We start from the raw sequence: 22,590 nt of genomic DNA, 5'->3' as shown, positions 1-22,590 counted from the left end.
CACACACACACACACCAACAAAGAAATATAGATTAATTTTGAGTAAGTTTTGATTGAGTAACTACTTGCATACCTTACTGGTGACTTATGGCATTAAAGTTCTTAGGTTAGTTATTGTACATGGAATTCCTGGACTTCAAACAAGAAAAAGAAACCATTTTGAAATTGTGGTGTGCAAAATCTAATGGATATAAATAAAAACAATTTATCAGTATGCTTGCCAAGCCAAATACTTTCTGCTCTCTGTTGCTTCTGCTTCTGCTGCTCGTGGTGGTGGTTGCGCAGATTATTTTATTTTATTTTTTTTATTTTTTATTTTTTTATTTATTTATTTTTTTTTGGGGGGGGGGGGTAACTTAGGCATCATGTGGTAGTGCATGCACTTATTTGGGATAATGCATGCTTGTTATTCTTTCCTGGTATGCTACTATTTCAAATGGTATTTCATACACACTTTTTTATGGTGCGTATGCATTTCAAAATTTTATTTGTTCCACAAGTATTGTGCAATAATTTGTATTTCAGAACTCGGTAACAATGCAATTCTTCAGGCTTTTCCACTGCTCTGTTGACATCTTAAGTTGTTAGGTGTTCTGCCATATATCAGTGTTGTCCATGCATAATATTTCAGCAACATGATTCATTTGTTTTCATCAGGTGCTACCTGAGACTGCTAGTCGAGTGGAATGGGTCCAATATTTATACCTCTGTCTGCCCCGATTCATGGTCAGTTATAGGTACTCCCTCTGCAGTCTGTTCCCACTAAAATGAGATGTTCCGTCTTTGGCTTGGCCACAAGCTGGCATTCCATTTTTAGTCCAGTGTGCCTATCTGATCTGGCATTCTGTTTTTGGTGTGGGGTTTGTTCTCCATGTCCACATTCTGAGTTCTTCTTCATAGTTAGTTATGCTGCTCCAACCATTGCATTTTTAGCAATTTCGTGCAGAATCTCACACTTCACTGAGTTGGTGCGAAGTGTTGTGATTCACATTTTGCACCACAGATGCCAGGAACATCACACACACACCTGGCTGAGATAGTCAACTAAATCAACCACTGCCAAGCGCTGTCTGAAACTAAGTCATACGTCGATCTATGAAAAAAAAAATGGTTTCTGGCACAGACCCGCAGATACTGTGACTGTCAAAAGGGAGTTGATAGAGACAAAGGTGACAGAAAACCTCGTGAATCGGGACAGTGGGTACTAAGTCAGCAAAGTCTGGGATCTTACACAGGAGGTGCTAAAATGCAATGAATGCAGCAGCAGAACTCAACCAAAAGAAGAACAGAGACCTAAGGGAAACACCCCAGACAGAGTACTGGGTGCAAAAATGAAACAAAAGCTCGTGACTGGGCACACCAGACCAGCAATCTTGTGTAGCACCTGATGAAGACAAGAACTCACACTGCTGTGCATGGAAGACACTGATAACCTGGTAGAACACGAGACACCTCAGAATGACAACTCTGACTTTTGTGAAGACCCCCCCCTCTCTCTCCCTCCTTGTCCCCCCCCCTCTCTCCCTCCTTGTCCCCTCTCCCCCCTATCCCTCTCTCCCCTCCCCCTATCCCTCTCTCCCCTCCCCCTATCCCTCTCTCCCCTCCCCCTATCCCTCTCTCCCCTCCCCCTATCCCTCTCTCCCCTCCCCCTATCCCTCTCTCCCCTCCCCCTATCCCTGTCTCCCCTCCCCCCTATCCCTGTGGCGCAGTGGTTAGCACACTGGACTCGCATTCGGGAGGACGACGGTTCAATCCCGTCTCCGGCCATCCTGATTTAGGTTTTCCGTGATTTCCCTAAATCGTTTCAGGCAAATGCCGGGATGGATCCTTTGAAAGGGCACGGCCGATTTTCTTCCCAATCCTTCCCTAACCCGAGCTTGCGCTCTGTCTCTAATGACCTCGTTGTCGACGGGACGTTAAACACTAACCACCACCACCCCTATCCCTGTCTCCCCTCCCCCCTATCCCTGTCTCCCCTCCCCCCTATCCCTGTCTCCCCTCCCCCCTATCCCTGTCTCCCCTCCCCCCTATCCCTGTCTCCCCTCCCCCCTATCCCTGTCTCCTCTCCCGCCTATCCGTCTCCCCTCCCCCGTATCCCTGTCTCCTCTCTCCTCTCCCCCTCCCCCCCCTCTCCCTCAGAAATTCCAGTGGAAACTGCAGTTGTGTCCACTTACAGCCCTAAATTTTGTAATTTTACATGCTGGAATGTACTTCAGGCTTAGCAGATGGTATATATTCAGTGCATCAATATCATCAGAAAGCATATTCTGAAATTTGTTATCCAAGAAAAGTAAACATCTGTGAATGACTAAACACTGCACACATTTACGTCGTGAATTTCCTGTATATTGCGGTTTGACTGGAATTTTTTAAAGTAATGTTGATAAAACATTAACATTTTAATTATTTAGATTTAACAGTCATATTTTCCTGTCCATAGATTACATCTGATGAGTGAGAGCTACAGCATTATACACAAATAACTGACTGTAATATTAATTTTAGCAAGGCTTAAAAAACAGCCAATATGCATTCCCCCTATTAGAAAACACTTAAAATTATGAACAGTCAGTGGTATTTGAAAGAAAATCTCTGTACTCCTGTAATTTGTTTTTCTTGTAGCCTAGAGGTAGCCACAAGCATTATTGTATTCTAAATGTGATATGATTAGAGGCATTATTTTTATAACTGTGGCACACGTTTGTCGATTATTTGAAAGTATAAGGTGCTTCCTCATTTAATGTTCAATTGCGCAAAAAAGGGAATGTCTGTTGGTTTTTGTTAATGGTATGTTGGTGGAGGACAGTTAAAAATGAAATCCCATGCTTATAGCTCACTCTGGATATGGTGGCCAATGTGCAGTGAACAGTTTTTGTCCAAAGTACTGGGCAAGCTCTTTCGTTTGTTTAGGATGGGAAGCCAATAAGTGTTTACCACTTTTCGGCTGGTCAGCAATGACAGAATAGAGGCATGCGCACTGCAATCTTGCCCAAACAATTTTACATAAACTGTTTGGTAAAAAAAATTAATTTTTCTTTACTTATAACTTTATATGTCATAGTGATGTGCCCATCATTTTGTTCGTGGTCATAGTTATTGTGGTATTTACATGGAAATAAGACACTGCGTGAAATTTGGAAAAGTGTACTATGAAAAATAGATGTTGCTATGATTTCTCATTTGGTGCATATTGCATAAGATGTTGCATATGAAATTTAGCTAACATGTTGAATTTTTGTTTAGATAAAATTTATCTGACGTAGCACGCACATTTGCAATTTTGCCGTGCCAGTGATAAAGCCAGAGTGATATATCCATTACATTCCTCTTATTTCATAAATGGTTTCAGATATCAAAATGAGATTTTTGCAAATGATACCACACAAAGAGGAGAGTATTTTACCGTATCGTTATTATGAAAAACGTCATTCTTTACTGTGTTCTTCCAATTAAACTACAGACTTTTTCGATGAAAGAATGTAATACTGTAGAACAAAAGCAAAGTAGCACTTCTTATTTAGTATAATGTTGCTCTGCCAAGAACTAACAAAAAATTCAATTAACAAAGGATGTAATTTTTAAGGGTCCTCAATAGCTGATTAAATGAGAAATGCGGTGGGTTTTGGAACAACATGTATGTGGACGTTACACATTGTTTTGTACCAAGGATGTGGTTTTTCATAAGCTACTGACTTTACTTTTACTCAGTTCCTCAATTAATAAACTTAATTAATCACTGTTTCAGAATTCTCAGGCTGTTGTGTCTGCACAATATGTTATGAGGTGAGACAGTGCAAACTCCGCCGTGTTTTTGCAAAAGAAGCAAATTTTAATGTGCCATCCAGAGAAATATGTAGGTTTTATTCAAAATTCGCCACTCATGATGCCTGTTTAAAAGTTACAAATGGTTAACAAGCCAAGCAAAAATAAATTGCTGCGTTTGTGGTGCAATTGTTTTTAGGCACGAACGAAAGCAGAGCTGACAGTAGATCTTTTTGAATTGTCACCGTGCAACTGTGGGCGTGGAGGGGTGTCACCTAATGTTTACAAAAAAAAAATGTGAGCATAGGCCTCAGTTTAGGAGGACACTTCCCCTCTAGCACTCGGCATTTCCCCCACAGCGCCTGCCTGCAACTCCCATCACAACTGCTCTCCCCAAGCTTGTCCTGCCACCTGTGCATCTACCAGCCATGGCATTCCTCCCGGGCTATACTTAGGTTTTGTAAGTGAAGCCTTGCAGAAATGAAAAAAGGGCCATTTGCTATAACTTTGTGAAACACCTGTGTGTTAGTGTAGATACTAATTATCTTCCCCAAGAACTCCTGAGGATTTTTTTTTTATTATTATATTTTGTTGAAGCTCCAAAATTGTTAAGTATTTTTCCTGTATCTCATAGCCCTCTTATACTAAAAAAGGGAACAAAGAAGTAAACATTATTATCAATATCTGTATGATGTGTGTGAGGACTGACATTACCAATACAATTTATGGGGGTAGTGGTATTTCATCTAATTACTTATAATTACTCATACATTTTGTGTGTCATTAACACACATTACGATTATATAGGAATCTGCATTCAGTTATATAAGTAACATGCATCTTATCTTTAAGTAAGAGAAGCATCAGCTTGATAAGTTTGAAACATGGCGCATTTAATGATTGGCTGGCAGTGTAACTGCGAATTTTGTGTGTCTTCTGTTACGGCATTAACTGTGTAATGAGCAGATATAGGTGTGGGTATTTTATTTGTAATGTAATGCTGTTATGTTGCTAACAAAGGAATTAGTTATTGAGAGGAAGTTGAAACATTCTCATTTCTGTTTGATGACGCCGTAAATTGATGGTTTGTCTAGAAAATTTTTACATCATCATGACATTGCTGACCATGATACTGTACGTGTGCCAGAAGATGTTGCCGTGGTTAGAGGACTTCTCAGTTTGTACACACACTTCACAATTAATAAAATATTCTGCCTATTATGCTGTGGTCAAATGGATTTCACTTTAAAACCTGATGTTTCATCTCCATCTGCAGAGGACATTTTCAACGGGGACCATAGCTTCGTTAAATGTCCAATTCCTGCCCTGGGTAGCTACTGACTATAGCAAAATTCTGCTTTCATTAGCTTCCTCACTATGGTGTGACATCACGTTTTGGATATGAGAGTGCAATTGGCTGTTGTCGACTGCTGTTGTCTGCTGTTACTATCATCCCATGGTGGAAGCCTGGTATACATAATCTTCAGCACCAGAATCCAAATTTTGTTCAATTTCATACCCTCCTCCTTTCCACTGAAATTCCTGGGGCATTTCACGATCTCTATGGTCCCTCTGTACAACATTTTGTGGTGTCAGTTTGTGGCTGCCAGGACTTTCAGTCCTATCAAAATGAATGTGGTGGTCTCCTGGCTGTAAAGCATGTTCCACAACAGCTGAAATGTCAGTCTCCCCCCTTCTGCGATTGCCTTTGTGCTCTCCAAGTGGTTTTTTGTCAGATCTTTTTGTAGAAATCATGCACACCTCTCCACAGCTGATTTTAGGTGATCTTGTACACTCTCTCTCTCTCTCTCTCTCTCTCTCTCTCTCTCTCTCTCTCTCTCTCTCTGTGTGTGTGTGTGTGTGTGTGTGTGTGTGTGTGTGTGTGTGTGTGTGTGTGTGTGTGTGGTGGGTCGTCAAGCTCTTTTCATATCAGCGAACAAAAACCTTTCTTGAGCAATGCATTGGTGAGATGTTTTAATTTTGCGTCAAGCGGCTATGGTTCACAAATTTCCCTTGCTCTATCTGCCAATGTTTTTATGATGCTTCACTTTTGTTCTGGGCGGTGGTTCAAATCCTGGTGTAGTTAATGGTCTGTGTGTATGGAATTTTGGTAAACCATGTGACCCAAGTTACCACCTTTTTTTCTTAAAAACTAGCTCATCAAGAAAATTTAATCTTCCACATGCCTCCTCTCCTTGCTAAACTCAATCTTTGGATTGATCCCATTCAGATGTTTCTTGCTCACAGTTTCCAATGCCTGCTTCTCGAACTTTTTCCTAAAGAAGTTCGCTATAACCGGACTTAAGGGGCTCCCCATACTGACACCAAGCATCTTTTCATAGAACTCTTTGTTCCATTTGAAATACGTGGTTTTTGAGGCAATATTTAAATAGTTCTCCAACATCGGGAGGAAAAACCTGAATCAGGTGTTGCAACACTTCATTGAGTGGACCCATAGTGAATAGTGACACCACATCAAAAGTAACTAATATGTGCTCCAGCTGTACCACTATGCCATTTAATTTACTGATAAAATGTGCCGATCAGCTCACATATGGGCAAAATAATGTTGTCAAGAACTTAAAAATCAAGTAGGTGGGCGAACCATTAGCACTCACTATAGATGTTAAAGGAATATGTTCTTTTTGCACCTTCAGCAATCCAGAAAGTCTTGGCATTAGCGCAGCCGAACTGAACAGACGTTTTTGAATGCTCTGTTTGATAGAGGACTTCTTTATCGACATTGTAACAGTTATAAGAACTTTGTCAGTGGGGTCTTTTACTTAGTTTCATATATGTTTTCTGATCTAATAAGTGATTAATCTTACTATAATACTCGGTCACATTCAAGACAACCATTGAATTTCCCATGTCATTGGGGAAAATAACAACACTATTGTCCTCCTTCATGCATTTTAAGGCATTCCTCTCACCCACAGTTAAATTACTTTTTGGAGTTTTTTTTCACTTATTCAGCTTCTACGTGGATTTCATCAGCCATAACCTTGTCCACACTACAAATGCGTGCTTAACATCTGGATAAATAAATAACCATGCAGGAAGAGTCTAAATGGTGGATCCTCTTATTAGGTTACAAGGAACTAATTTTCTTCTTCTGTCTATTAGACGCTGTCTAATTACGCTTCCTAACAGTATCGTGCAACAGTCAGTCATTTCTATCCCAGTCACCACTACACAGTTTACTGCAGATAGTAATATGAGAGACATTAACTTACTGCCTGTGCTCAAGTGGTTTCAGTTAGAAGTCGCTGGTTTGTCAGTTAGAGGTGGGACTCTGTCACCTCCAAAGGTCCGAGGCATTTTGCTCTGATTATTGCCAGCATCATATTTAGGTGGTGGTGAAATTGAAATTTTTCCTGCCATTCATTAAGGATGTGACTGACCGCACAGTAAAAATTTGAAAAAGCGGAACATTATGGTAATCTACACACCAACATGGAAGATACAAGATAACCTAAAATAAGCTAAGTATGCTTGCCAACCACCGGAAAAAGCTGGAATTTGTAGGATTCCCTGTAGTTAGGGGGAGGTGTACATGGGTACTACCAAAAGAACTACCAAAAAATGACTCGAAGAGCACAAGGGCAATTGCAGAAGAGGGGAGATTGATAGATCAGCTGTTGCGGAATGTGCTTTACAGCCATGAGACCATCACATTCATTTTGATAGGACTCGTGGTTTACTGCACAAATTTGTAAAGCAAAGTATACATATGTACATAACCCTGTTGCTTTGTTGTCAAATTATGTTCGGTGTGTTTAATAGTGGCCTCATGGGGTGCAACCAACCATTGACATACCATAGAGTGTGTGAAACCAAAGTATATTGTAAATATCACGGTGTTTTTGGGTGCTGTCTTTAGACTCCAGTACAATTTGATTCTATACAGAAATATGATTGCATGATTGACAGTGGAGTTCATTGATTTGAGTGACTAAAAGGGTAAGGCCCATGGTCTAGGGACTGCGTCTATGGCTTGTAATCAAAACATTCTGGGTCCCAGGTTCAGACCCAGCCACTACTTAATTCTTGAATGAAAAATCATCAGCAGTGGCAGGCAAAGTCTTCCGGTGTAAGGAGTTGCCCTCATTCTGCCAACAATCGTGTCAATGAGGGCAGAGAAAAGGACAGTTTTCATGTCAATCTTGTGCCCTTGGGGTGAACATTTGCCTTTAAAAGGTGGAAGAATCAGCAATGATAAAGGGCATGAGAATATGGAAGGCAATAGACACCATAGCATGAAAGACGTACAGTGTGTATCCACAGGACATGTGGCCTGTAATTGAAGTATCACAATGATCTCTCCACTGGAAAAAAGATTCCAGATTAGTCCCCCAATTCAGATTTTCACGAGGGGATTCCAAGGGGGAGGTAACCATGAAAAAAAGATTGAATAACTGATGGAAAGGTGACATACTACAGTTTGGATATGTTTGACTGTGGTATGGAAGTTAGAAAATCTAAAAATGGGAATTCAAAGGTGCAATATAGATGTAGTGGGAGTCAGTGAAGTAAAATAAAAAGAAGACATGGATTTCTGGCCAGAAAAATACAAGGTAATATCCACAGGAACAGGAAGTGGTGTAATGGGAGTAGGATTTGATGTAGGATGTGATTTACTGTGAACACTTCAGTGGTAGCCTTGTTGTCATCAGAATTGACAGCAAACCTGGGCCAACAATCCAACTATGATAGTTCAGATATACATGCCGATGTCACAGGCAGAAAACGAAAACTTTAGAGAGAATGCGAGGATACTGAATGGGTTATTCAGTATGTAAATGAGATAAGCTATTAATCATTGGGAATTGGAATGTAGGAGAAGGAATAGAAAAAAAAGAGTTACAGGATAATATGGGCTTGATAGTAGGAATAAGAGATGAGGAAGAATGAGTTCTGCAAGAAATTTCAGCTGGTAACAGCAAATACATTGTTCAAAATGCAGGAGGAGGAGGTATACGTGGAAGAGGCCTGGAGATAAGGGAAGTTTCCAGCTGACTTACATCATGACCAGACAGCGATTCCGAAATCAGATATTGGATTTAAGACCTGCCCAGCAGCCAGTATAACAGGTATAGAAGTATGAAACCAGAATTTCTGTGTAGATGGTGATAACAGTCAGTGTAGGTCCTGGGAGACAGTGTCTGCAATGCCATATGCTCATCCTATACATCGAAGAAGCAAAGACTCAAATAAAAGTGGGTTTAAAATTCATGGTGAAATGGTATCAGTGATAAAAAAGATTCACTGACATTGCTGTCCTCACTGAAAGTTAAGAAGTATTTCAGGACAAGTTAAATGGAATGAACAGGCTAATGAGTACAGAATATTGATTGAGAGGAAACCAAAGAAAGGCAAAAGAAATGAGGAGTAGCAGAAATGAGAATAAGAAGAAATTTAACATCAGAATTGGTGGTCATGAAGTAGATGAAGTAAGAAATTCTGGTACCTGGGAAGTAGAATAACAGATGGTGGATGTAGCAAGGACGACTTAAAAATCAGTTTAGTATAAGCAAGAGAAGCCTTTTGGTATCAAACATTGCCCTTAATTTAGGAAGAAATTTCTGAGACTGTATGTTTGGAGTACAACATTGTATGGTATCATACACTGTGATAAAAGCAGGTAAGAAGAAAATTGAAGGATTTAAGATGTGATGCTGTCGTAGGATATTGAAAATTGGATAGACTGATAAGATAAAGAATGAGAACATTCTCCGCAGAACTGTTGAAGAAAGGAACATATGGAAAAGAGTAAGCAGAAGAAGAGACAGGATAGGGTGTGTGTTAAGACATCAGGAACTAACTATTGTAGCACTGTAAGGAGTTGTAGAGGATAAAAACTAGGGGGAAGGCAGGGATTGGAATACATACAGCAAATAAGTGATGATGTAGCATGCAATTGCTGCTCTGAGATAAAGAGAGTGGCACAAGAGAGGAATTCATTGTGGGCCACCTTGAACCAATCTGAAAACTGATGAATTAAAAAAAAAAAAAAAAAAAAAAAAAAGTGGTGCATGTGTGTAGTTAAACACATGGCAGGGCAAAGTGTAGTAACAAGAGGCAGTGCAGCATGTCATCAACACGTAGCATCACTCTACTGCATCTGTCTGTAGTGTGCCTGTTAGTAGTTTAGATGTAGTGATACTGTTTTACCACTGTAGTGCTTTCTATACACAACATAAGGCTCATACCAAAACGGTGGTGTATACAAAATTTGCTGCTCTGACTGTAAGGCTAGCTACATTGGACAAGTGGGAAAGAATTTTGAAAAGTGATATAAGGAGAAAACTGACCTATAAAGAAAAGACATAAGAAGCTCATCCACCTTTTCAGTTCAATGTATACAAGATAGTCACTTTGTGCATCGTATTGAAAACAGTCCTAATAATTTTTCAGGCAATGAAGAAGGTATGCTTTATGAGCATAAATGAAGAAACAGAAGATATGCCTATCTGAAAAAAATCCAGGGAAATGACGCTCAATAAGCATTGCGCACTAAGAAAAACCAATTACCTGGAATTTTGCCGCTCTGTTGTTGACAACTTTCTTTAAATGTACTCCACAATTTCGTAGCTGAATCTGCATGTTGGTAAACATGTTCTTGTCAGCAGTTCGCATTGCATGCACGACAATGCTGGCACGTGTACAGTGGCCCAAGTTTTAATTTATGGCTGCACACAGCAGAGGACATAACTAGGCAATTGACATGGATGCACCATCCACTGCAACTACTTTAGAATTTTATTAAATATAATTTTTTTTTTTCCTTTTCATTGATAAAGCATGCAATTTGGAACTTTGAACATGGTAAAATATAAATAAATATAACCTGAAGCATTCTAGTATTTTTATTGTTATACAGTTTTCATGATTGTGCCACACCAGTTTTTCGTACAATATGATTGGACGTATCACTTTTAAATCCACTCGACTTTTACTTTAGCAATCATTTGACATTGCTTCACAACAGTGTAATGTAAAATATATAATTTTCTGCACTTATACTGTATATGGATGAACTTGGTGTTCTTGTCCTTTTATGTGAAATATTTATGTAGCCATATTATGCATTAAAATTGGCAAATTGAGATCCAGTTGGAAACGGTCTGGATGTGATGACTAAAACTGCTCATTGACTTAGCTGCAGTGGCCTTCCATTAAAATTTTGAAGAAGGCTGCAGAGACTAAGAGAATGATTGCCCAAGACATCCCAGCACATTGTCAGCTGATGAACTTGTAGATGATGCAAAAGAAACGATTATGAACAGTTGCTGAATCACAATCAGAAAATTCAGTGATGAATTTGACACACCAGTTGGTTCACACCATGAAATTGTTTGGATAGTTTGGATTTGAAATGTTTGAGAGCAAAATTCTTTCAAAAGTTGTTGAATTTCGGACAAAAAAAATCTGCGAATGCAAGTCAAGTCGGGATCATTAGATGAAGTAAATAACAATGCAGAACTGCAGAATCATATTGTGACAGGTGGCGAAACATGAGTTTATGGTTATGACATTAAAACTAAGACTCAATCGTCTCGGTGAAAACATTCTGGTTTGGCAATACTATAAATAGCTCAACAAGTTTGGTCAAATGTGAAGGTTATACTCATTGTGTTCTTCAATTTTAACAGCGTAGTGCACCAATTCTTGTTACGAGGCCAAATCTCCAACAAGGAGTTCCACTTATAAGGTCGGCACTGCCTGCGTGAAACATTCAGAGAAGGGAGGGGGGGAGTCTCAAATTTGTGGTGAAACAATACATGCATTTTGCACCATGATAATGCATCTGTTCACAATTGGTTGCTGTTTTGTGAATTTTTGCCTAAAAACAATCAGTGATGCCGCTCCACCCTCTATATTTACCAGACATGGCTCCATGTGACTCTTTTCTGTTTCCAAAAATAAAGAAAATTTTTAAGGCCTGTCATTTTATAAACATAGATGAGATTAAAACACATCTGAACAAACAGGTTCTTGATGGTTGCCTGCAGCATAGATTATAATGTTGGCTGCAGTTAGATGTCCAGAGTTCATGTGCTGTGAGGTAGTTATGAGTAGTGTCTCAATATGTCCTGTATTAAGAGTATGTTGTACTGTAAAAAGGATATGTTAAGCTGCAGAGAGTCACAATTAAAAGACCCTTACATAACGCTGTGGGCCATAGCCTTCATCTGCAAAAGAGAAACACACACCATTCATACACACAAGACTGCCAACTAAAGCATTTCGGGCCGGAATCAAGATGTGATGTATGGAGTCGGGATTGCATAGTAGAAGTATCTTGCGGAGGAAGCTGAGGTGGTTCTGGGATGCCAGTGTCAGGGAGATGTGTTTTTGCAGTACCAGGTTTGTGAGGGGCACGGATTGGCAGAATCTCAAAAGGTGCAGGTCATTGTGAAAAGAGGGGTGGGATCCAGAGAATGGAATCTTTATGGTTTGGCTGTTTTGGAAGGATGGCATGGTTTAGGCATCATTTGAGAAATAGGATGAGGGACTGGGGTTTAGCCAGGGAACGAGATATTTTTCTGAACTGGTGCAGAAAGATTGAGTCAGGGGTCCATTGTGGCAGGAATGGTATAAAGGTTGTGAGAGGAGCTAGATAAACAAAAAGCCACACAAAAAATACATTAAGACATGCAGAACCACAAACATGTATGCAAAAATATACACAGAAATGCTTGAAACCACGCAAAAATACACACAAATATGTTAAAAATGTACAGAAATGTTAGAGAAAAGGATTTTTTTTATTTGTGTGTGTGTGTGTGTGTGTGTGTGTGTGTGTGTGTGTGTGTTTTGCGATAAGGGAAGATAGGGCGAGGTGGGGATGGGTTAGGTCGAGGATCAAAAGTGTGTGGCATGGGCAGGTGTGGAAGATAAAATGCTCAGAATGAGAGATGAAGTAGGATCAGTAGAAATAAATATAACTATCAGAGGAAAGAATGTGACATATCAGATATTGCATCAACATTCCGCACGGCCATGATGTTCGTGTGCGCGAACGATTGTTGGTAGTGTGTGTCTTGAGAGTAGACGCAATTTGGAAGGCAGTGAATAAATACAGGAAAGAAGAGAAAGAATGGACACTGAGAATAGTAATGCAATAGAGAAGAGTGACAAAGGAAAGCGTCACAGGGTTGTAGGATGGAAGAAAAGCCGTTCTGAAGAATCAAACAATGGAAACTCCAGGTAGGAATATCAACAATTAGGAAAAAATGATTAGTACTAACCATAAAGAAGACATGTTAAGCTGAAGACAGGCACAATTAGAAGACACTTACATAAAGCTTTTGGCCAAACACACACACACACACACACACACACACACACACACACACACACACCTCTTGCACACACACACACACACACACACACACACACACACACACACACACCTCTTGCACACATGACCTCCAACTCCAGCATCTCAGAACAAGATGCTGGTCATGTGTGCATGAGGTGTGCTTGTTTTTGTGTATGAATGGTGAGTGTTCCTCTTTTGCTTATGACGGCTTTGGCCAATAGCTTTATGTAAGTGTCTTTTAATTGTGCCTGTCTGCAACTTAATGTGTCTTCTCTGCAGTAAGTACCAATCTCTCTTTCCTACATAGTTGACTTTCTTACCTGGAGTTTCCATTGTTTGAAACTATAACAAAAATTGAACTGACATTTGTAGATTGAGACCACCAGAAATTTCCACTATCACAAACGTATTCAAATGGAAACTGGATTCTTTGTAAAGGCAACATTTTCCAATCCATCATGGTCAAGTGCATTTTGTTACACTACAGGAAATCATGGTCAAGGTAGGGGAGTGTCTCTGGCAGGCTACAGAATTGTATGTGATGCATGCAATTAATATTGTTACCATCTGTTTCTGGATGGTGTACAATGAAAATATTAGACCTGCTGGAACTTGCCAATGAATCAGATTACACAATTTTTGGTCATCTGCCAAAGATAACTAGAGCCCAGTTGCTAGTTTGTGCTTATACACACTTACTAGCTGTAACAGGTTGTCAGTCTGGTCCCAGTGGTGTACGTGTTTGGTAATGCAGTGAAATGATGACCCAGCATGTGTAGTTATATAATGCAGGTTTCTAAGCTTTAATTACTAACTAATCACTCAATGATGGTATAAGATGATGTGTGGTCCTACATTTGTCCAAAGGTGAAATAGCTCTGCTACATGCTAGGCCCTGTTTCTTGCATTCTTATACAAGAAGGGATAATGGCACATTCATGGCCCCTGCATGTGATAATTTATAATTTCTCTTGGCATCATGCTAATAATTGGACCATGTGCATGTGATGGAACCTACTGGTGTGTTTGGCAAGGAACTGATGACTTCTTGGTGGAAGGGTTTTTATTTTTCACAGAAACACAGCTAATAATACAGTTTTTGTAGAAATAAAAAAATAGTGTGTTTATATGCATGCCTTACTCCATAAGTATATTTTTATTCTTCCAGTTAAAATTTGTTCAGTATTTCAACATCTTATGTAACACTTAGTGTATTACTAAACAACTCTGTAGTGCCGTGGTGTAAATTTCTAAGAACTTTGCATTAGTACAGTTATATTGCGTATTAGAAGGTTTTTATACCAATTTTAGTAACACAGGTCCATTTATTTCTGCCTGTAGTGATCTACTTTGTTCTTCGGATCTCTCCGTAAATATGTGACAGTTTCCTCATGACTGTTAGTTGTTCTCAGTTTGTATTATGCTTTGAACACAAATGTTAAAAGTTTTCTTCTTTGGAGATGTCACCTAAAATGGAGGTAGGTCATTGCTATGATAAGTTAAGTAACTTATTTCTACATGTGTGATTCCTTTACCTGATCCACACCTCTCTACTATGCAATAGCCAGTTCCATTGTGTAAATTGTTATTTTTCATACTCATTACTTAAGAATAAATAATAAAACCTCAAAAATGGCTGTAAACAATTACTGCTTATTAGCATTAATGCCTTTTATCTATATAATCATGTTTGTGTTATGTGAAATGTGCTTGCTAATCTACACATTATGAATACTTAGCTACTGAGTTAACATTCCAGCAGGTTGAGGAACAGATTTCATCACCATACCTAGACCAAAATGCAGATGAGCAGGTATTTTACTTCATACAAATTGAAATGTGGAACGTTAAAACAGTGAACACATTCTTGTGAAATACTCTAACAGAAGTTAGATGGTTATTACATTGTTTGTCATTGAGGTAACGTAACCAGGTTGTTACTCACCCTTGTCCACCTACAGTATATGTTAGTAGTATCTTCACTTTGTACAGAACAGTATTTGAGTTACCGTATAACATCCCATTGCTATCTCAGCTGTGACTATTTAGGGGTGTTTCTCTTTTGAGTATCATGGCCCCATGTGGAGAATTGTCCAGTAATTTGCAACACAATTTTCATCTGGACAAAGGTAGTAATGGAATCCAAGAGCGCAGAAGACGTAAAAAATGAAAATCTGGAAATTCATTGTGGAGCCCATCATTAGAATGCATGATATTGAGATAAATGGTATCAGTGCTTAAGACATGGGAAAGTTATTCAAGAAACTCTGAAAGAGGGTACTGCAGATATGTGTTACACCATTATGTTGGTAGAGGGATAACAAAGATTTAAGATACGTTATATGTTTTGTAGAAAATCCCATACTAATGTAGAATGATTACTACCCTCATGTAATGTGGATTTTAAATGATTGCTTATGAGAGGTTGACCAGCTGGTTTTGCCATTAAGTTAGTAACGTGTTACATTGATGATATGACGATGGGTTGATAACACTGATAAAAAAGCAAAAGTTTCATGAACAATTCAACTTACTTCTTGACATACTCTCCTTTGAGGGATATACACTTGGTCCAATGATCTTCCAACTTTTTCATTCCGTGAGAAAAATAGGTTCTGTCAAACACTGCAAAATACTCATTGACTGCAACTATCACTTCTTTATTTGAAGAAAATTTCTTCCCCTCAAGCTAAAGATTCAAGTTAGCCCAAGTGACTTCTTTCTCTTTCCTAACTCTGGGGAATAGGGTGAATGAGAAACCAGTTCCAAGCCCAATTCATGCACTTTTGCCTGTGTTATGACTGATGTGTGGGATGGTGCATTATCTTAGTGAAAAAGCACTTTTCTGTGTGCCAACCTTGTTCTTTATTCAGCCAGTGCTAGTTTAATGATTCAACAATAAGGTGTAATAGGGTCCAGTTACGGTTCTGCCTTTTTCAAATAATCAGTGAGAGTTATTTCTTGGAAATCCCAAGAACAGTGACCGCACCTACTAGCTGACAAAACGGGCTTCGCATTTTTCTGTGCACTTTTACCACCCTTTGTCCATTGTTTTGATTGCTGTTTCAATGCTGGTATGTAATGATGGATCAAAGTTTCATCAGCAGTCACAAGTTTGCACAAAAAATCTTGCAGATTTTGCAATTAAACAGCACCAGCCTTTGTGTTGAAATGTTGTGCCGGATGCACTTTTGGTCAGCTGTGAACATTCGCAGCACCCACTGTGCCCGCTGCTTCTTCATAGCCAATGCTGCACGCAGGATGCTATGCCCTCATTCAGTTGGGATGTTCACAATCCCAGTGATCACAGATTTTTATTTGGCAGTCTTGCATTGCCATATCATGGATTGTGTCAGTGGTTTTCTTTGTGGTGTGCACTTAGTGTTGCTGCTTGTCCAACCAAGTTTCAGTTCATTAACATAATAGTAAATGGTCCTCTGTGATGGTGATGGTGCAGGTGCAGAGTTCACATGAACTTCATTTAATTCTGTTCTGATTTGTGCGGCAGTATAACTCTTCAAATGAAAATGTGTAATAATAGCACAAAACTCTGTTTTCTCCATTTTAAATCACTGTTAACACACTGACCAGTTAACAATGAACTGTATGTTGTATTTTGTTGAAATTCTTTTAATAACCGTCTTACCAACCACGAAGATGCAATAGGAATGTTTGATTCTTTCATGTGAATATACCAGACTTGACAGAATTGTGAGCTTGGCAGACTATCACAGTGTTTTTATTGTGCTGTGTGCACCTGTTGATGCAGTCTGTATAATTAATATGGTAGGTGATGTTGCTGTACTTTCTTTACTCTCCTTGGGTTGTGTCCAGGCAGTTTATAGTCCTTTATGTGTGATATGGGAATTCAAGCAGGATATTTGGAAATATTGCACAGATCATCCCACAAGCAGGCATTAACAGTTTCAAAGTTCTCTTACTTATTATTCCATCTGGATCATTTCTTCATAAAAATGTATTTATTGGCTTGGTGATTTTAATGTAATCAGTGCTGTATTTCTTCTTTTCCTGCCATTGTCTATATCATTAAGTTAAAGAAACATTTACAGTTTTAGTGTGTATTCATTCCCATGATTTGTTGAATGTTCTTGTAATATAAGTCTTTGCAAAAGGCTGAAAAAATACACAGGCATTTCTATAAGTGCAGAGTTGAATTAGTATAAGCAAACAGACATTCCCCCCTCCCCCCCTCCTGTTTTTGTTTTTCCCCCATCCTCTGAAGTAACACAACTTGTGTTGTTTTATTTTCCTTGGTAACTGTGCAGGCCTTCCTGTCACCTGCTATGTGAATGGGCTATGGATTGTTTCATTAATCAGAATGCGATACCTACAAAATATGACCATACCATCATTTTGTTATAAACCATTATTTAATTTTTAAACTTACCACAGTGGTAGGACTGATTTGCGAATATTTGTGGTCAGGTTCAGTATTTTGTAATTTGAATAAAACTAGATAAAGCCTTGCACATTACTGTAGCATCACTATATTGTGTGGGGAAACACATTTTTGTTCACCAATGTATTGTTTATCCAGCTATGATGAATATTTGAGATACAGGGGTATTTTGACTTTGAAATGTTCTCTTAGATTGCACAGTCTAAGAATGTTAAGCTTACAATTACTGATAGATAACATACAGCTCCGAAGAAAGATTGAAGATGCTTTGACAAAATATGAAACATAGTCGGCTGTTTGATGATGGTAATAATATCTCTTAACCAGAAAATAATAATGTTGCATGTATAAGAGTCTATTGCACTAATTCAGTAAACAATGTATTATGATAATAACTAACAGACTAGTCAAGACATTGGTGTAACAGAAGGAACCTGACTCTCACCAACAGATTCTCATTTAAAATTTGAAAATTAATACCAACCAATTTACATTTGCAGTTTGCACAGTCCTTTTGCACTTACACACATCTCTTCCATTACAAGTTCCTGTACATGCGGATATGTAGTTCCAGCAATGTCCACTTAATTACTCAGTTAGATCCATTTTGTTATATATTTTTCATAGAATGAGATGAGTTTCTGCATTCTCCAGACATCAACATTTGTCACCTTTATTAATAACCAGTTGGTGAAAGGCTTTTTTTGCTTTATTTTGCAGTCATTATATACTTGCACATGTCACCACAGAATGTCTATTCTGATAAGTCTATTCTCTTCATCAACTCTTTCCACCAAATCCATGGCGATTTCTCTCAGCTAGTCACTCACTCTTCACTTTATCTTTGGCATTGTTCTTTGAGAACTGAATAAATTTACCATCTTCTCATTTGATCCATTGATACTCCCATTTCCTTATGAAACTTAGAGATTCGACTGTCAAATTCTGTTATTCTCATGTTTCATTCATTAAAAACCTATATAAATTTCCAGAATTCGTATCTACAGACCATTTCACTTCATACATTATTCATTAGTCAAATGTTGAACATAACTAACAGCTAAATGCTCATGATATAAATTCCTGTACAGAACCAAAACATTTGTGTGGAATATGCACAAAAAGGCAATATTAACGCAGTTTTGGCTGGAACACATGTAGGAGATTTGATTTTTGAGTAATGTGTTATAGACTATTGGAAGTGATGGAGAATATATGCAGAGAGGAAGATGAGGTTGAACACAAATGTTTTGTTAAAAACAACTTAATGTGAATGTATAAAGTGGTGTGCTCTGTGTGCTAGACAAGGATGTATTTAGCAAGAATGAATAAATTTCAGTACACAACTTCACTTGCACACCCAGCAAATGGACCTAATCACACTTCAAAGGAATCTGTGATTAAAAATTAATGTTCATATAACTGTATAGTACCTAATGCTGATAGCTTGCTGCTGAAATGTTTTGTGCCAATAAATACTGGTAAAGAGTGACAAAAGTAGAAAAACTATTTTATAAATTTTGTAATCCAGTCACTGGTCTCAATAAATTCCACACAGCATGGATAAATTTAAGTGTAAGAACGTGTGATACAGTTCTGACCTTTGATTAATCTTAACACATTGACTGCCACATGAGTGAAAAATTACTTGGACAAATTTATTTTTTGGCCCTGTGAAGTACCTAAATAAAACTCGTGGACACATTTTCACTTAAAACTGTGTGCTGCTGCATGCTGTGAATCTGTCTTACAGCAGATCATGGCACCAGTAATGAATCATGTTTGTGGCCTATGGTTTTGAAGAACACAAAAAAGTTAAAGGTACTTGAAATCATGAGTTATATACACCTTACATGGCTCAGTCAGTTGGACTTTCCTTTTCTGTATTACTTATTTACTTTTACATATTACTTAAACTGTTCAATGTAAATTGCATACAATTTTTGTTTACATACTCCAACTGACAATGTAAAAAAAAAAATTAAACTGCAAAAAATGTTGGTATCAGTGCTTTGTACTGCACTTCTGACGCCTGTACATGCTGTGCTTTGTGAAAACTCATTCTGTACAAAAATACAAGTCACAGGTCTTATGTTTCCATGCAGTTCTTTTTATTTTGATAGATTGCTCTCATCTGTGTTCACACTTCATTATTTCACAGCACGCTGTACGCCTGACTCTAGATGTTTCAATGTTCTCTTTAAGTTTCACTTGCAGACTCGACTGGTAAAAATTCACCTGAGTTGTTATTATATAATGATGCAGTATATTTCTCAGTTATGTCTATAACATTGTCTACAATCTTCTTCAAAAGCCTTTGTTCATCTTCATAATGTCTACAAGACATTTTCTTGTTTCTCAGTGTCTCTGGATTATAGTGGAAACAATATCAAAATGAAGATGTGGCACAATGAAGGAAAGCAGTAATGTGACTGTACACAAATAATATTATGAAATTAGAGATTGACAGAAGTACCATTCTAAAATTGTTAGCCACACTGTAAATGACACTCCTGGTGTGGTTAATATGGTGCCACATGAGTCACATGTAACTCTCACAAATAACTGTATTGTAAGGGACTAATTTGAAATATGTCAACTTATTTATAGATAAATAGCTTATTTAGTGCAAAATAAAGTAGAAAATGGAAGAAAAGAAACAAAATGGCTCCTTGGGTTTGGTAACCAAAGTGTGTCATGGCAGCCAATGTGTTAAAGATAAACTGAAGGAAGTCAAACCCATATTTCTACATCTAGAAGCAGCTTTTAACAATGATGACAATAAATTTTTGAATCTTTGAAATTTGGAATTTGGTACGGATAATATACTACAAGCTAAAGATTTTTGTACACAGCTTGTGTAGAAACCAGTGTGGAGGTATAACAGTCAAAGGACATAAAAGGGAGGCAATAGTTGAGGAGTGATAGTTGAGAAGGGGTGAGGAGTATTGTAGCCTATACATGATATTGTTGAGTCTGTACTTTGAGGAAGTGACAAAGGAAACTGTGGATAAATTTTGAAAGGGAATTAAAGCTCAGTGAGACAAAATAAAATCATTGCTTAACAATAACATTGTAATTCTGTTGGAAATATCAAATTACTTTGAAGGTCAGTGGACCTTAATGATAGTTTTTTGAGAAGACATTATAAGATGAACATCCGAATGTGAAACAAGGTGACCTTGAGGGAATTATGGTTGGGAATTGACACTGAAATTAGGACGGAAGTTTTGCTGTTTTGATAGTTAAAATAACTGGCAATGATCGATTGAAGCAGAGAGGATGTAAAATAGCCGGAAAAGAGTTCCTGAAAATAAAGAAAATGTTTTGTGTTAGAAAGTATTTGTCTAGAGTGTAACCTTACATAGGACTGAAATGTGGACTATAAACAGTGCAGTTATGAGGATAATAGAAGCTTTTGAAATGTGGCACTACAGGGGAATGCTAAAAATTAGATTGGTAGTTAAAGTAACTATTGAAGAAATACTGTCTATTCTCTTCATCAACTCTTTCCACCAAATCCATGGCTATTTCTCTCAGCTAGTCACTCACTCTTCACTTTATCTTTGGCATTGTTCTTTGAGAACTGAATAAATAATCAGAGAGAGAAGAAATTTACATTACAAATTGGCTAAAACAAAGGATTGATTGACAGGACATATTCTGAGGCATTAAGGAATATTAAATGTGATGATGATATAGTGCTGGACCAAAGCTTGATTACAGTGTGCTTGTTCAATTGGAAATGTATTTTGATAGTTATACAAAGCTAAAGAGACCTGTACGAGGGATAGGCATGGAGAATTGCATCAGAGTAGTCTTTATATGGGATCAACAGCAACGAAAACAACAAAAAGATGCTAGCATTATGCAAACACTTTAATGTGGCAATTTTAGATGGAGATATTTTGAACTATGTTTGTGTAAGATAATGCTAGAGGTCAAGCTAGAACTACCATGTTTACATGATCACCAACCCCAACAAATAGTTACACTGCAGCTGTTACCAAAAGCTTTGTGTAGTCCCTTTTGCTTTGTGCTGTGTTTTGCCTTTTGCCTTTTGTTTTATTTTGTTATTTTTTGAGTGAAGAGACTAATCCTGGTCCATGACAAGGTTAGAGTATAACCCTCACGACACCGGAAGGTATGCATTATCCCAATGACCATTATGTCATTTCTGCTTCAACAGGAGCGAAGAAGAGTGATGTAGGTGCCAATCCTGTGTGCAAACCAGTCCTCTCCCCGCAAGTGGTCAGAATTCTCGTTTGTTTGTGGTTTTGGCCAATTGCCACATTATAGTGTCTGCACTTTAGCAAACGAAGGAATAAGTGCAAGAAAGAAAAGGTCAACATTCAATTAGAGATGGTCATTGGAGACAGATCAAAAGTGGTGGTTGGATGAGGATGGGGAAGGAAAATAGCTGTCTTCTTTTTAAAGGAATTATCCTGGTATTTGACTGAAGTAATTAAGGGAAGCTAGAGAAATCTTAAATTGGGATGGTTTGATGGGAATTTGAATCCCCTTTTCCTGATTTGTAAGTCTAGGTTCTTAATCGTGGTGGTGGTGGTGGTGGTGGTGGTGGTGGTGGTGGTTGTGGTTGTAGTTGTGGTTGTGGTGGTGGTTGTGGTTGCTCTATTTACATACTTATGATGGAAGTCCCCTATTGTGGTACAAATGGTAAAAATTAAGTATTAAATGCCACTGTAATAACAAAAAAGAAAACACCATTTTTCAATTTATAACCTAATTTAATATTGATCCTTGAATAATTGCTTTATGTTATTAAATTCTTATTTTCTACAACAACTGCTTTGATTTCTGGATTGCTTTCATAATCTGCTCATGGGTTTCTGTCTGTAAATAAACTTTGATTCAGAAATATTATAGAACTAATAAGTGCTTTGAATGTGGTAGTACTAAACACACAAAACCTAATTATCACTTTACCTTGATTTTCTTATACACATCAGTACACTATATATTAGAGGCAAAAATAGTGTGTAAGGATATTTTCAAATCACACACTTACATTTATGGGAGGTTAAATTTGCTACTCTATTAGAATAATATGTACAAAACA

General features: G+C 38.0%; 1 protein-coding gene across 9 annotated transcripts in view; it reads left to right on the top strand.

Annotated features, from left to right (window-relative positions):
- The window catches only part of LOC126186395 (protein lap4), a 535,941-nt gene that overhangs the window by 376,660 nt on the left and 136,691 nt on the right, over positions 1 to 22,590 (top strand). The window lies entirely within an intron of this gene.

The sequence above is a fragment of the Schistocerca cancellata genome, chromosome 1 (assembly GCF_023864275.1).
Source record: "Schistocerca cancellata isolate TAMUIC-IGC-003103 chromosome 1, iqSchCanc2.1, whole genome shotgun sequence".
Taxonomy (NCBI): domain Eukaryota; kingdom Metazoa; phylum Arthropoda; class Insecta; order Orthoptera; family Acrididae; genus Schistocerca; species Schistocerca cancellata.
The sequence above is the reverse complement of the archived record's forward strand: the minus strand, read 5'-3'. Positions and strand labels throughout refer to the sequence as shown.